The sequence below is a fragment of the Mustela lutreola genome, chromosome 1 (assembly GCF_030435805.1).
Source record: "Mustela lutreola isolate mMusLut2 chromosome 1, mMusLut2.pri, whole genome shotgun sequence".
In the NCBI taxonomy this organism is placed as follows: Eukaryota; Metazoa; Chordata; class Mammalia; order Carnivora; family Mustelidae; genus Mustela; species Mustela lutreola.
Window position 1 is genome coordinate 135,096,389 of NC_081290.1, and position 15,039 is coordinate 135,111,427.

The window sequence follows — 15,039 nt, forward strand, 5'->3', positions numbered from 1 at the left end:
TAAAACCTTTAAAAAAAAAAAGGAAACTAAAATAGAAGAGTAATAAAGAGAACCCAAAAAGGGGGCGGGGGCATAAATCCAAGGAAACAGGATGCTCAAGGATGCCTGACTTAATTGTCAGTTAACTGCATCAAACAGAGGTACAAATGGAAAAGCACTGACTAAAGGACTTTAGATTTGTCCATAAAAAGCTTTGCCAGGTTGGTTTCAAGTAGAAACTATATATTGGCAAATTGAAGAACAAATGGGACTGGAGGACATAAAGCCAGTAAGGGTTGACTCGGTCATTTCAGGAAGAAAAGGCAAAAGGTTTATTTAAGAAGACAACAAAATCCAGAGAAGTGTTTTGTTGTTTTCAAAGGGAGAAAGAGACTTGAGCAAGTTCATACCCTGGCAAGGAAGCCAGTGGAGAAAAATGGAAGAGAGGCACAAAGAGCACATCGAGCAATCAGTGGGGGGCCCTGCTACAGCACAACTAGCTAGTGTGTGTCCGTTGGTATTCCTTCCTCAGCCAAGCAACGAATGGCTAACTGAAGGAAAAATGTAACATGAAGTAATCACTCATACCGCAATAAATAATAGTCTTTAGACTCCACACTCATAATTTTAGATACTTCCTTAAAAAAAAATAAAAATTCATGGGGTGCCTGGGTGGCTCAGTGGGTTAAACCTCTGCCTTCAGCTCAGGTCATGATCTCAGGGTCCTGGGATCAAGCCCTGAATCAGGGCTCCATTTCAGGGTCCTGGTTCCCCCTCTCTCTGCCTGCCTCTCTGCCTACTTGTGATCTCTCTCTCTCTCTGTGTCAAATAAATAAATAAAATCTTAAAAAAAAAAACTCATCACAAAGAGATATTTGCATTCCCATGTCCACTGCAGCACTATTCATAATAGCTGAGATGTAGAAACAACCTGAATGTCCACTGATAGTTGAATGAATAAAGAAAATGTGGTACATACATACAATGAAATAGTTTGAGCCTTAAAAAACAAGGAAATTCTGCTTATGTGACAACATGGATGAACCTTGAAGACATCATGCTAAGTGAAATAAGTCAGTCACAGCAGGAGAAATGTTACATGATTCCAATTATATGAGCTATCCAGAACAGTCAGTCTGCTCACGGAAGCAAAGAGAACTGTGGTTCCCAGAAGGGAAAATAGGTATAAAATTTCAGTCGTGCAAGGTAAATAATTTGTAGAGATCCGCCACCCAGCAGTGTGCCTTAAAACAACAGTATCCTGTTGTACACTGAAAACTCTTAATGCTGCATTAAAATCATTTTTATTGCATAGCTAAGAATCCTTTTGTGGAGAAAATGTTAAATTACATATATAAACAAGGAAAATAGGGGCGCCTGGGTGGCTCAGTCAGGTAAGCATCCAAATCCTGGCTTTGGCTTAGGTCACCATCTTGGGGCTGTGAGATTGAGCACCCCCTGGGCTCCACCCTCTGCAGGAGGTCTGCTTGAGAGTCTCTCCCTCTGCCCCTCACCTTAAAATGCACACTGCTCTCTCTCGCTCTCTCTCTCTCTCTCTCAATTAAGTTAAATAAACCTTTAAAAAAATAAAATGAAGATCAAAAGTTGTTAAAATTTGGGTACATATTTTTCTAAATATATACATATATATTCCTTGTATGTGCTATTTTTCTTCAACAACTTGTGATTATACTCTACACAATATAAAATATTGTGCCCATTTGCAATGTTTTATAAACATTTTTCTTTTAATAAATATAGACTTTTTAAAATATATAGACATGTTAATGGCTATCTAACATATTACCATATTGCTAAACCACACTTATTTAACCGGTCTTCTATTTATTGGGAATTTAGTTTTGATTTTTAAATATATAACCAGAGCTGGGTTAATACCTTCATATAAGCATCATTACATATTTGTCTGATTTCCTAAAAAAAATCCCTCGAATTAGAATCACTGGGTCAAAGGCCATACACATTTTTAAGGCATGTAATCACACACATTGCCAAATTGTCAGAAAGGTGTTTAAAGCAGCTTTTTTCAACACACCAGCTGTGAATGTCTCCCCTTAGTGAATGTCATACAGCACATTATGAAGAGTAAGTTCTAGAAAGGTAGGGTCTTAGTGTGAATCCTAATTCCAATACTTAATAATGTTTCGCTGCTATAATCTTAGGCAAGGAATTCAGCTCCTCTGGGTTCAGTTTCCACTTCTATGAAATGAAAATAATGAGTTTCCAGGGATGCCTGCATGGCACAGCAGGTTAAATGTCTGCCTTCGGCTCAGGTCATGATCCCTAGGATCAAGTTCCACATTGGGCTCCTATTTCAGCAGGGAGCCTGCAGGCTCCCTCTACCTCTGTTGCAACCCCTCCCCCTCCACCGGCTTGTGCTCTCTCTCTCTCTGACAAATAAATAAATAAAATCTCAAAAACAACCAAAAAAGCTTCCCTATTGTGGAACCACTGCCAGAGTTTAAGTGAAAAGAGTGCCTGGCTGGCTCAGTCAGTAGAACATGAGACTGTTGATCTCATGGTCTTGAGTACAAGCTCCACATTGGGAGTAGAGTTTAAAAGAGGAAAAGAGGGAGGGAGGAAGGAAGGAAGGAAAAAGAGATAGACTTGACTAGTGTCTGACTTAGCGTAAACTCTTCATAGTTATGGTAATTATTTTATCTGCTTTAAATTATAGTTTTATTGATAGTGAGATCAATATACAATTATATGAATATTCAGTTTTCTACTTTTTTATTGTCCATTTCTGTTTTTCCTTTTGTGACTTGACTGTTCATTTCCTTTGTCTATTTTTATTGGAGTGTTCACCTCTGTTCTCGATTCAAAAATTATTTATATTTAAGGATAACAACTTACAGGACATATATTTAGCAAATAATTTTTAAATCTGTCAGTTGAATCTTAGCATTTTGTGATTATCATGTGGAAGCTTTTTCAACATTCTATTATGAAAATTTGTACCCGAAAAAGTTGGAAGAACAGTACATGAAACACATTTACCAAACAATTAAATTCAACAATACTTTATTTATTTATTTTTAAAGATTTTATTTATTTATTTGACAAGGAGATAGAGAGCACAAGTAGGCAGAGCAGCAGGCAGAGGGAGAGGGAGAAGCAGGCCTTCCACTGAGCAGGGAGGCTGGATGTGGGACTCAGTCCCAGGACCCTGAGATCATGACCTGAGCTGAAGGCAGCCGCTTAACCAACTGAGCCACCCAGGCACTCCAGATTCAACAATACTTTAATGAATGTCCTCTATCTATCTCTCTATATTTTGCTGAGACATTTCAAAATATTTTTGCAGACATCATACCACTCCCATCCGCATGATTTAGCATACCTCTCGTAAAAATTGAGACATTCTCATTTTTATCCACAAACACCAATGCTTCAAATATCAGATACACCTAATTTAGAGAAGTTTTTAGTTGTCTCATTAAAATTCTAAAGATAAACAAGCCTATTAGTCTTCAAAATCAAACATCTTTCGGAGACTAAGCTCTCCATTCCTGTAAAACTTCTAGTAAGCCTGTAACATCTACAGAAAATACAAGTGAAAATCACCAGCTCTTTTTGCCCACAGCAACCTTCGCACCACAGCTGCTGCGAAGAACCGCAGAAGCCGAGAATTCTCCCGAAGCCATTCTCATCACCCTTCATCACCCCACTCCCTCTCTTTTCTAAATATTCCTCATAAAGTAATTTAAATGAGCTTAAGAGCTAAACAGAAGACACCTGGGAACAACTGCTTGAAAGGCAGTTGTGGAAGTTGTTAGCCTCATATAAACACGAGCAAACAGACCAAATAGCAGCTTGAAATATTTAGTTTAACCTTCCGTGCATCTACCGGACATGCAGCTCATTTGTCTGGTAATTACCTCCCATCTCCTAGGCATAAATTTATCTGCTTCAAACATTCCCCAGCAGAGCAGTTTTCCTCTATTCATCTTGGTGCAGAAAAAAAAGAAGGGATGATATTCCCGGAATTCTTGTGCAACAACATATGCAACAGAGAGAGATTTCTGTTTTCTCCTAGTCATTTCTCTTTACTCAATATTCCACCAGAAGGGAATATTGTTATCGAAATCTAAACCAAATGATGCAAAATAGAGGTAGTGAAATATGTGTTCGTCTTAACTCTCCCACTAATGTGACTATTGAAAGTTGGGAGGGATTCAAATATTTTACTTTTAAATATGACTTAGCAGAGGCTGGAAGTCATTAAAGACTGCACAGCTCAGCACCTGTTCAGTGACATTTAATGAAAAGCAGAAACATCTCCCTTTAGCCATGAATTCTAACAATTTTAAATTATTACCAGTAATGGGCCTGAAACCCATTATGAAAAGTGTGAGGTTTTTGTGCCCTGGAATTTATATCATCAGCAACTCCGTGGAAGGAGGAACTTGGGTTGCATCTGTGAGAGAGTGGGTAGAGTCCACAATACCTTGCAACCAACCAGGCATTCGTGAGAGCCCCTTCCAGCCCACCCAGCAAGCTAACTACAAAGGGTATTTCCTCCTCTGCTCAGCACCACTCCTTCCTTGCATTTAAGACTCAAATTCTATTCTCACACACAGTTGTTACTTCCACATTTTATCAATGCATTTTTAAAAAGGACACAATAATAAAAGTACTAGCTAATGCCTATGATTATTTAAACTTTAGAGGTCCCTTTGTATAAATTGTCTTTTTTTTTTTTTTAAAGATTTTATTTATTTATTTGACAGAGAGAGAGATCACAAGTAGGCAGAGAGGCAGGCAGAGAGAGAGAGGAGGAAGCAGGCTCCCGGCTGAGCAGAGAGCCCGATATGGGACTCGATCCCAGGACCCTGAGATCATGACCCGAGCCGAAGGCAGCGGCCCAACCCACTGAGCCACCCAGGCACCCTGTATAAATTGTCTTAATACAGAACATGTAAGGGCCCCCAGGTGGCTCAGATACTCGAGTGTCCACCTGCAGCTAGAGTCATGATCCCAGGGCGCCGGGACAGAGCCCTTCAGACTCCTTCCTCAGTGGGGAGTCAGCTTCTCTCTCTGCCCCTCCCCCACTGCTCATGTGTGCTATGCATTCTCTCAAATAAACTTTTAAAATACATACATATGACATGTAATAGAGATGCAACCGAGTTCTGTTAAATGAATTTTCTCATTTTTCAATATTTCACAATGATCCTTCAAGAGAATGTGGATAAATAATATAACCATTCAACAGGTAATAAAAGTGGGGCTCAAAGAGATTTCATGACTTCCTCAAGTCATACAGGTAAATGATACTGGGTCTGCTTCAGGAGGTGAGTGACAGAAATTTTCTGACTGTCAAGCCAGTACATGTGCCTCCATGACTCTATATGCAGTACTCAATTTCTTATGTACTCGATTCCTCTCCAAAGCGGCAAGGCTCTGGTTGTTTCTACCCTGGGCACCATTCACCACTAGGGAGAGCAATCTGGGAGGGGTTGCAGGAAATGTAAGCCCTGACGTGCTACTTGCTGTGGTCAGTCAAATCTCTGTGAAATGGAAAACACAGACATCAACATCCATCACTATGAGAAGGAGCAAAAGAACCTGGGTGTTTCACAGAGCAGGGGATTAAGCAAATGGAAACCACACTGCTGAGTTTCAAAGAGACATCACTAAGCTCCAATACAAAGTGCATTTCTGGTAAAGGATTAAAGCCAGAGCTCTGGAAAGATAATTATTAGACATTTGCAGTCAAAGAACCAAGATGGTTAAGGATCCCAGGAATCATGAAAAGCTTAATGTTATTCAACTCAGTATGTGATGCCATGTCTCCCTAGCTTCTGCCACTGGCTAAAAAAAGATTCTGTTCCTTCTTCTTATTGTCAAATCTTTGGGGTGCCTGGCCCGCTCAATCAGTAGAGCTTGTGACCCTTGATCTTAGGGTCATGAGTTCGAGCCCCAAGTTGGGTGTAGAGATTACGAAAAAATTAAAAGTTAGGGGCTCCTGGGTGGTTCAGTCGGTACTGTGTCTGCCTTCAGCTTAGGTCATGTTCTCAGTCAGTACTGGATCTACCTTCAATTTAGGATTAAGTCCCGAGTGGGGATCTCTTCTTGGCGGGGAGCCTGCTTCTCCTCTCCCTCAACCTACTACTCCCCCTGCTCATGCTATTTTGCTGTCAAATAAATAAATAAAATCTAAAAATAAAAAAATAAAGTTAAAAACAAAATCTTCTATTCCTCCTACCATGACAGGTGAATCAGGCAGCAGGACAAGGGATCAAGGGATCATTATCAAGAATGGAAGAAGTGGACATTTGACAAGATTGTGCTCACACTGAATGTCATTTGCCAGCTGTTGTTGTCTCAACCTGAATGTAATTTAAAGGGTAGTAGAACTGCCATTAACAGTGAAAGTCAGGACTCCTGGCTGGTTCAGTAGATAAAGCACACAACTCTTGGCGTCATGAGTTCAAGCTCCCTGTTGGGTGTAGAAATTGCTTAAAAAGAAAAAAAAGAAATCACAAAAGCTGGCATTGTGTTTGCTAAGCCCTCTACTGAGTGCTTGACTGCATTCTCATTTATTCTTCACCCCCCCCCACTTTTTTAAAAGATTTTACTCACCCATTTGACAAAGAGAGAGAGAGAGACACACACAGTGAGAGAGGGAACACAAGCAGGGGGAGTGACAGAGGGAGAAGCAGGCTTCCCACTGAGCAGGAATCCTGATGCAGGGCTCAACCCAGGACTCTGGGACCATGACTTGAGCTGAAGGCAGACGCTTAAGGACTGAGCCACCCAGGTGCCCCCATCTGTTTCCTTCTAGACTTTGTCTCTATTACCAGAGAAGAAATCTTAAACACAGTTAACATGAGCTAAAACTTGCACCCAGTTTTTCCGATGGAAGATTATGGGGCTCTTAACTATTATATTATAATGTCTTACTCGAAATAAAATGGGATATCTAAAAATTAAAGTAAATGGGGGCTCCCGGGTGGCCCAGATTGTTGGGCATCTGCCTTTGGCTCAGGTCATGATCTTCAGGTCCTGGGATGGAGCCCCATGTTGGGCTCCTGGCTGGCTCAGTGGGGAGCCTCCTTCTGCCTCTCTGTTTCTCTCAAATGAATAAATAAAAACCTAAAAAATAAAAAAAAAAATAAATGAAAAGAGAGGGATATAGGAAAATACATGAGATGTTACTCACATTCTTTTAAAAGGCACATTTCCTTTTCTTTCTTTTTTTAAAAACACTATTATTTATTTATTTGTCAGAGAGAGAGAGAACAACCCAAGGAGAGGTAGAGGGAGAAGCAGGCTCCCCGCTAAGCAAGGAGCCCAATGTAGGGCTCGATGCCAGGGCTCTGGGATCATAATTGGGCCAAAGGCAGGTGCTTAACCAACTGAGCCACCCAGGCGTCCCATCATCTTCATATGAAATATGAGGATGAGGGACGCCTGGGTGGCTCAGTTGGTTAAGCAGCTGCCTTCAGCTCAGGTCATGATCCCAGCGTCCTGGGATCGAGTCCCACATCGGGCTCCTTGCTCGGCAGGGAGCCTGTTTCTCCCTCTGCCTCTGCCTGCCACTCTGTCTGCCTGTGCTTGCTCTCCCCCCCCTCTACTCTCTCTCTGATAAATAAAATCTTTAAAAAAAAAAAAAAAGAAATATGCAGATGATGTTTCTTATCACATCACAAAATGTCATCATAAATGACGTCAATAAAACATTTTCTACAGCACATGCGTGCCTGGCCCAGCACTGGGGGACTGTGGTATCCATCTGGGACAGCTACTACAGAGGGTCTGGAAGACGTAAAGACTCTTTAGTGTCCTCTACTGACTTGATTTCAAATGGAAAGCAAATATCTGCTTTCTCATTGCAAATAGCAAGTCTTAATGCTTCTTGACATAGTAACCAGAGTCAAAATATGTCACACAGAGAAAGAATAAAAGACCCACAGACATCAACTCTTGGCGGGGGGCAGAATCATAATATATATTACTCTCCATATTCCAAAGCTGAAAAGTACTGCTTTTTAAGGAATATTTATGGGGCATCAAAGTCTTCTTAACAAGGATAAGTTGATTTGATGGCAAAGATAGTGAGAAGATCTTCTCTGCAAAAGCGAAGGCGGTTTCATTTTTAATTCTTTAGTTTGACCACTACGGTTGAGTAAGTAGGTACTTGTAGATTGATGGTTAAAGCTAATTGGATCAAATGAAAAAAATGAAAAAAAGTTTGGAAATAAAATCGCAGACAGCTAAATATGTGGAAATTATTCTAAAACATGAACTGCTGACATCTTCAAGAATTGAGCTTCTTAAAAGAAAAAGGAAAGGGGGTGGGGGAAGGTGAGCTTCCAGAAAGTACCTGAAGCCAAAATAGTACAGGTGATCTTATAAAGCATTTCAGGTAGTTAGGAGAGATACAAAGCTATTTGCTGAGCTGTGTTTTGTTTGTTTGTTTGTTTGTAAGATTTTATTTATCCATTTGACAGAGAGAGAGAGAGATCACAAGCAGGCAGAGAGGCAGGCAGAGAAAGAGGAGAAAGCAGGCTCCCTGCTGAGCAGAGAGCCCGAAGCGGGGCTCGATCCCAGGTCCCTGAGATCATGACCTGAGCAGAAGGCAGAGGCTTAACCCTCTGAGCCACCCAGGTGCCCCTGTTGAGCTGTTTTTTTAAAGTTAATGTTTGTTGACAATTTTTGTGACAATAGGCAAGCTTATTTAAAAATGCTTTACTCTATTACACTTACTAGAAGAGCCTTTTAAATGAGAAAATATAGGGCGCCTGGGTGGTTCAGTGGGTTGGGCCGCTGCCTTCAGCTCCGGTCGTGATCTCAGGGTCCTTGGATGGAGTCCCACATCGGGCTCCCTGCTCCGCGGGAAGCCTGCTTCCTTCTCTCTCTGCCTGCCTCTCTGCCTACTTGTGATCTCTCTCTGTCAAATAAATAAATAAATAAAATCTTTTAAAAAAATAGATAAATAAATAAATAAACGAGAAACATAGACCTACATGTTTAAGTACAACCCACGAAAATACTGAAAAGATAATAAGGACATCAGTATAAACATTTTTTTTTTTTAAAGATTTTATTTATTTATTTGACAGAGAGAAATCACAAGTAGATAGAGAGGCAGGCAGAGAGAGAGAGAGGGAAGCAGGCTCCCCGCTGAGAGCCTGATGCGGGACTCGATCCCAGGACCCTGAGACCATGACCCGAGCCGAAAGCAGCGGCTTAACCCACTGAGCCACCCAGGCGCCCAGTATAAACATTTTGGAAGCTACTTCCTTGCTTTACCTGTAACTATTACAACCCCCTCCCCGCCCCGCCCCCGGGGAGGTGGAGCAATCTGGAAGATTAACAATAACAACAAAAAAACCCTGCATAAAGGTTTTGAGACTACCTCCTCCCTGTCCCTTAAATAATGGAAGTAAGATCAACTCTTTTTTCTCTTGCATCTATACAAATCTTTATTAGTCCTAAAAATGATAAGCACCCTATCATTTTAAAATTCTCTAAGTTGGGGTGACTGGGTGGCTCAGTCATTGAAGTGTCTGCCTTGGGTGTGGCTTGTGATCTCAGGGATTTGGGATCGAGCCCCGAGAAAGGCTCTCCCTTCAGCAGTGCGTCTGCTTCTCCCTCTCCCTCAACCTCTGTGATCTCTCTCACTCTCTCAAATAAATAAATAAAATCTTTTTTTTTTTTTTATTCTCTAGTTTATAAGGTGCCTGGCTGGCTCAGTTGGTAGAGCTTGTGACTCTCTTGATCTTGATGTGAGTTCAAGTCCCACATTGGGTGTAGAGATACTTAAAAATAAAATCTTTAGGGGCACCTGGGTGATTTGGTCAGTTAAGCATCAAACTGTTGATTTTGGCTCAGGCATGATCCCAGGATCGTGAGATGGAGCCCTGCATTGGGCTCCGTGGGGCCCGCTTAGGATCTCTTTCTCCCTCTCTCTCTGCCCTCCCCCTTCCTTATTTCTCAATCCCTCTCTATAAAACTTAAAATAAAATATTTAAAAATATATATTTGCTTTGATTTTCTAAGTTTATATGAAAATTACTTTTCACATGTAAATTCCATAGAAAGAAATGGCTGGGAAAAGTAATGGTCAGGGAAGAAGACCAGCAATTCAGGTAAGTCTGAATTTGTCCCTCCCTTGTCCGCCCCCCCCCACCACCACACACACTAAGTACTCTTCTTGTGTCCATCTCAATATATAGTCAATATATTCTAATAAGATCTCTTTTAATGAGAATGAAACTAATATCAGCTACACAAAAATAACCGCATTTATCTTATCTTATCCTAGGACAAAGGAAAACAGAAACAGCTTTGCAACTGAGCAATGCTGTGGAGTTTAAATAAAGTCAGTCTAGGGGTGCCTGGGTGGCTCAGTGGGTTGAGCCACTGCCTTCACCTCAGGTCATGATCTCAGGGTCCTGGGATCGAGTCCCGCGTTGGGCTCTCTGCTCGGCGGGGAGCCTGCTTCCTCCTATCTCTCTCTCTGCCTGCCTCTATGCCTGCTTGTGATCTCTGTCAAATAAATAAATAAAATCTTTAAAATAAATAAATAAATAAAGTCAGTCTAGTAGGTTCTTGGTTCATGATTTAAGATTTAATTCAGAACTTCTTTTTTTTTTTTTTTTAAGATTGTATTTATTTAAGTTGAATGCTGGTCTTCTAGGAGTCTGAACACCAATTTTAATTAACTGGAAACCATTAACAGTCCTCTCTTTATTCCTTTACTATATTTTCTTTTTTTTTTTTTCAAGATTTCATTTATTTATTTGAAAGAGAGCACACGTGCACACAGGAGCAGGGGAAAGCATACTCCCCACCCAGCAGGGACCCTGAGATCATGACCTGAGCCAAAGGCAGAGGCTTCACTGACTGAGCCACCCAAGCACCCTTCTCTACTGTATTTTCTACTCAAAACCTGGTTTCTTTACAAAGGGAACTCCATTAACATCTAAAAACCAGGCATAAAATGCTATTCACTACAGGACAAAATTTAGCCAGAGAAGCACTCCCATGTATTACTCTAGAGTACAGAATGAGAACATCATCAAATGTGTAGAGTGACATTTTCATTAGAATACATTAGAATACAGAGGATTAGAAGAATAGGGAAAAAAAAAACTTTTTTAAAAAAAGGAAGGAATAAAAAAAAAAGGAATACTCCAAACTGCCGCTAAGTGGTAATACTATGAGTAATTTTTTTCTTGCTCCTCGCACTTTTTCTATGCTCTAAGCCTTATTAAATTTGACAAAGGTGCAGAAAGATCAATGACTCGAAATTGCAAAATCATAACAAAGGAGGTTTACATGTTATTGATCAGAAGTCACAGTTCCAAGCTAGTAAGTTCCTGTCATATGTCCTATATGCCGTCCTTCTGTCAGCCAGGCAGCTTCAATGGAGAATGAGAGCAGCAGTTTTGCCAACATGATAAAATAATAACGAAATTCAAATACTTCCTTGTATTTAAACCTTCAGATTCAGAGGAAATAAAAATAACCTTTCAGAGAAAAGGGCCTTTTCGATACCCCTTCTGTAGTTTATTATCAGAAAACCCAGACAAGGTTTTGAAACCAAAGTAACTGATTCCTTCAGACCTAAGTGTTTTAGTTTCTCAGGGTTTACAAAAATCCCTGGAATGGGTATTATTGATCTAATTTGTAAAGTATAGAGATTGAAGCTTTATACATTCGCATAAATTAAATGTACCAGTCATTGATCCAGAGCTGACCTTTGTCACTTGGTGGTGGTTTTGTGATTCTCTGGACACAAAGGGAGTGGACAGTAAATTAGAATGATTCCCTTCGTCTGGCATTTAGTGATCCGCAGGACAGGTCTTCAGCAACAATGAGTCAGCCCTGGGCTGTGTTCTCTCTTCTGTGTGGACAGGGACAGAGTACTCTCGTGGGATTTAACCCCTACCTTAGTCTGGAGGCCGTGCAAATTAGATGCTTTCACAAAGTTAGAAAAATAACTTCCCAGCTACATTACGATACAAACATGTTCCCCTGAACGTAATGCAGTTGAGTCATAAAAATGGTCTGTAGCATGGGTGGTCAGAATACAAAAGCATATACAAAGAAGACGGAATCTATTCTGGAAAATATCATATTCCGATCTGGTAAAGACCTTCCAAAGTCAGCTATTTTTCGAAGAAATGTTAAATTACCTTCTGTTCGTTCTTTATCTTTCAACCCTTCTTTGCCTTACGATTACTAAAAATAAATCAGTTCCCTCGTATATGGTGCAGATGCAGTGCATAAATAAAGTGCATGCATCATTTTTTTACATTTTGCTACTTGGAGCTAGGTTTTGGGACTTACAAAGGTTAATATTTATGAACACAGGTGAAGGCATTATCATGCAGTATTAAAGCAAAAGTCCAGGGGTTTCCTGCGGTGACAACAAAGTCTTCAAATCCCTCTTCTCCACAACAAAAGTGCACTTTGGAGTTCCTGTGGTAAAAGCTTGGGTGTTCAAGTCTGACTGACAGGGTAAACACAGAACAGCAGATGGCAGGACTCCTGTAGAGAATGTCTTTGCATTCCTTAGCCATCAAGTACGGACTGAGCGCCTACTGTGTACCACACATTCCTCTAGGGTCTAGGATAGAATGAGATCCCTACTTTCAAAGAATTTATATTCATGGGGAGAGACCACTGAAAAAATAGATAAATAAATATGAGATTGCATTAAATGTGCCAGAGATAAGAAAACAGGACAATATGAGAGAATATAAGTAGAGTGGCAGAGAACATGAGAGAAAGCCATTCTACAGAAGGAAAAAGTTTTCCTTGATCCTCTTAGTGTCACTTCTGAACATTGAAGTGAACAGAGTAACTGGAGAAAAGCATATAAATTATTTTAAAAGATTTTATTTATTCATTTGAGAGAGAGAGAGAGTGAGCACACGTGTGAGCACCCAAGCAAGGGGAGGGGCAGAGCGGGAAGCAGGCTTCCCCACCAAGCAGAGAGCCAAGGACCCTGGGACCGTGACCAGACACTTAACTACTGAGCCACCCAGGCGCCCATATAAATTTATTTAATATAAATTTTACATGACATGGAAGCCTTTTGAAGAAAATGAGGAACCAAAGAAACAGGTATTTTTATGCTTTGTTTGATGAAGAGTGGACAATCAGATAATCAGATAGATACATGACAGGGTAGAGTATGAGCTAAGTTTAAACCGGGGTAAATTTTAGGAAGGCATATTTGTTCAGATTTTTCTTGGGGCCCCTTTGACTTAGGAGCTAAGGATGCGCCTTTCCTCTAGGTATAGGGAGGGCACCTCTCACATATGTTCTTTATTACCTGCTTTATGAGGTATGGGAAGATAGAACAGGAGAGTGTCATTCCTGCTTCTGCTATTTTCTCAAACTCCTTCAGCTTAAAATATTGGATATGCCAGGTGACATATTTTGGGGTGTCGTGTCCTAAACCCCATCATTATCTTTGTGAAGTTTTGAAGAAATTTCTGAGAAGGGGAGACAGTAGGTGTAAAGATCCTAATGGAGGAAAACGTGGTTTTATAAGCAATGAAACATACAAAGGGAAGGGTGGAGGTAGAGGCTAAAGATAGATGATAGGCTGTACTTCAAAGGACCTGGAAGGAACTGGCGCCGTATTTTATTTTTTTCTGTGTGGGAAATCTATCCAAAATGCCTCTCACCATTTATGACTTTGCTCAAGAAAAGCATTTTTTTTTTTTAAGATTTTATTTGTCTTTTAAGTAATCTCCATACCCAACATGGGGCTCAAACTCACAGTCCTGAGATGAAGAGTCGAACACTCTACTGACTGAGCCTGCCAGGCACCGCATGAGCATTTGTTTTTACATCCCTAATGTTTATCCTTTGTATGTGTCCAGCATAGCTGAGCTGTGTTGTGTTGAGAGTAATTTCCACAACAGTAAACCAGCTACTTTGTTGGAAACTGTGGTTACGAGTGTGGGCTCTGGGTTCTAAAGTCGACCCAACCTCTTAGTCCTCAGGAGATAGGCATGTTATTAGCCATTCTGTGGCTCACTTTCAGGGCTAGTAAAATGGAGAATGAGGAGCGCATGGCCAGCTCAGACTGTAGAGATAGCACTTGACACTTGATCCAGGTCATGAGAGGGTTCAAGCCCTATGTTGCGGGTAGAGCTTACTTTAAAAAAAAAAAAAAAAAAGGAGAGAGAGAGAAAAAGAATAGTTTCTTTCTTTCCCACTTTATTTTATTTATTTATTTACTGAAAGAATAGTTTCTGGGGGCACCTGGGTGGCTCAGTGGGTTAAAGCCTCTGCCTTTGGCTCAGGTCATGGTCCCAGGGTCCTGGGATCGAGCCCCACATCAGGCTCTCTTAAAAAAAAAAAAAAAAAAAAAAGAATAGTTGCTGCTTCCTAGTGTTGTTATGGATAATGTAGAAAACAACGTATGAACTCATGGTGCTTGTCACATACCATGAATTTTGTAAAGGGTTGTCATTTTTATTATTGAAGCATTTGTTACTAGTGAACTGAGCTTTTCTGCCAAATGATAAAATATCAAGGATGTTGACTTAACTTCCCCCAAAGCTGTACGTGGCGCCTATGATAAGTCACTGTCTTAAAACTATATAACTCAGAAAGCTTATTTGGGGGTGCCTGGCTGGCTCAGTTGGTAGAGCATGGAACTCTCTCTCTCTCTCTCTTTTTTTTAAGATTTTACTTATTTGTCAGAGAGAGAGAGAGAAAGAACACAAGTAGGGGGAGAGGCAGGCAGAGGTAGAAGCAGAGGCAGGCTCCCTGCTGAGCAAGGAGCCTGGGATCATGACCTGAGCCAAAGGCAGATGCTTAACCCCCTGAGCCACTGAGGCATTCCAAAGCATGGAACTCTTGATTTCGGGGTTGTAAGTTTGAGCCTCACTTTGGGTGTAGAGATTACTTAAAAATAAAAATATTTAGGGGTGCCTGGGTGGCTCAGTGGGTTAAGCCACCGCCTTCAGCTCAGGTCATGATCCCAGGATCCTAGGATGTCCTGCATCGGGCTCTCTGCTTGGCAGGGAGCTGCTTCCTCCTCTCTCTCTTTCTCTCTGC